The 1,989-nt window shown below is 43.5% G+C and overlaps 1 non-coding gene across 1 annotated transcript; it reads left to right on the forward strand.

The window, feature by feature from the left end:
* The first annotated feature begins 1,387 nt into the window (after positions 1-1,387).
* LOC118487695 lies at positions 1,388-1,494 on the forward strand. The gene has a single exon (XR_004882638.1). It is a non-coding gene; the product is annotated as a small nucleolar RNA R71 (small nucleolar RNA).
* Positions 1,495-1,989: the final 495 nt, after the last annotated feature.

Consider the following 1,989-nt stretch of genomic DNA (forward strand, 5'->3'; position numbering starts at 1 on the left):
TCTCCGACTTTTATCAATAGATTTTCGACGACACATTGTGGGTGTTTGATAGACCTATCGGCGAGTTGTATGCTCATCTTTGTGGGGCTCGTTTTACCTAGTTCGAGTTGGTCAAACATTGATGCGGGCATGGGATTGATGCTAGCCCTAAGGTCGGCTAGTGCATCTCGTACGGGAGATCCCCCAATGGAGCAAGGGATGGTGAAGTTTCCGAGGTCGATTTTCTTTTGTGGTAGTTTGTTGAGGAGTACGACGAAGCATTCTTCACTTAGATTGACCAATTGCAATTTCAATCTTTCTTTTGTGGTTGAGGAAGTCTCTCATGAATTTTGAGTACTTCGGCATTTGAGTGAGGACTTCCATAAATCGAAGATTGATATGCAATTGTTTTAGTAAGTTTATGAATTTTGTGAATTGCTCGTCGGTCTTTTGGAGAAGTAACCGACCGGGGTAGGGTACCGAGGGGATTTTGGTATATTCGGAATTTGGTGGAGGAGTTGTTTCCTTGTGGGTTGGGGGCGAAGTCGTGGTTTGGATGGGTGGATTATTGTTGGTTGAGGGTAGTGGGGCTTCCTCGGGTCCTACGGTCCGGTTTCTTAGTGTTATCAGGTGTACTTGCGCCTTTGGGTTGGTTTCGGTATTGCTAGGTAATGCGCCTTGTGGTCTCTCGGAGAAATTTTGGGCTAGTTGACTTAGTTTTTTTTCAATGTTTTGAATACTAGCTTGTTAATTTCTAAAGTTGGATTCCATTTGTAGGAATCGATCCGAGTACCTTTTTTTGGTTTCGGAGATGAGGCGTGTAACGAGATCTTCAAGCCTCTCTCGTCCCCCTTCTTGTTGTTGAGTAATATTTTGTGACTCATTTCTTGTTTGTTGTAGAAAGTTTGGTCGTTGATTTTGATTTTGTTGGTTACTACTATTTCCGGGCTCCCTCCAACCAAGCTTAGGGTGGTTACGCTATCCTTGGTTGTAGGTACCCGTTGGGGGACCTGACAGCCTAGGTTTATTATCAATGTAGTTTACCATTTCCGTTTGATTTTCCATTTCTTTCATACAACTCCAATTTTCATGTGGCCCACCACACCCTTCACAAGCCATAACCAAGGCCGATTTTGCCATTTCTAACTTTTTTATTTTTGAAGATAGGGCCTCGATTTGAGCTTGTAAAAAAGTGCTCTCATCTACTTTATGGGCGCCCGGGGCAATAGATTTTGAGCCTCGGGGGGTGTGCCATTGATAATATTTGTTTTGAGCAATTTCCTTAATTTGATTATAAATTTCATTTGGGCGTCGATTACCTAGGAGTCCCCCGGAGCCTGAGTCGAGTGTTTGTCTCGTGTGTGGCAATAACCCAATATAGAAAGTGGATACTTGTTGCCACATTCCGAGACCATGATGAGGACATTTCCTGAATAGCTCCTTGAAACTTTCCTAAGTTTCATATAAGGATTCCCCGTCATCTTGTGAGTATGTATTGATTTCAGACATTAATTTAGCGGTTTTAGAGGGTGGGAAATACTTATATAGAAATTTTTGGGCTAGTTCATCACAAGTGTTTACCGAGCCACTTGGGAGGGTATTTAGCCAGGCCTTAGCTCGGTCTCTTAGTGAAAATGGGAACAATCGGAGGCAGATGGCGTCGTTTGAAGCTCCGTTGATCCGGAAAGTGTCACATATTTCCAAAAAGTTGGTAATATGTAAATGGGGATCTTCATCAGCTAGGCCATGGAAGGTTGCGGAATTTTGGAGAAATTGAATCAAATGCGGCCGAAGTTCGAAGTTGTTGGCATCGACATTCGGTGCATTGATGGCGGCTCCGAGACTACCGACCGTGGGCCGCAGGTAATATGTAAATGGGGATCTTCACATATTTCCATTAGGGTACGTTGGTATGCCATTGGGAGTTGGTCCCCCGAAGCCTTCTCTTGATCTTTGGCTTTTAATCTTTTTCTTAGAAAGCATTCGGGTTCGTCTAGAGGTTCTTTTATG

The sequence above is a fragment of the Helianthus annuus genome, chromosome 15 (assembly GCF_002127325.2).
Source record: "Helianthus annuus cultivar XRQ/B chromosome 15, HanXRQr2.0-SUNRISE, whole genome shotgun sequence".
NCBI lineage: Eukaryota > Viridiplantae > Streptophyta > Magnoliopsida > Asterales > Asteraceae > Helianthus > Helianthus annuus.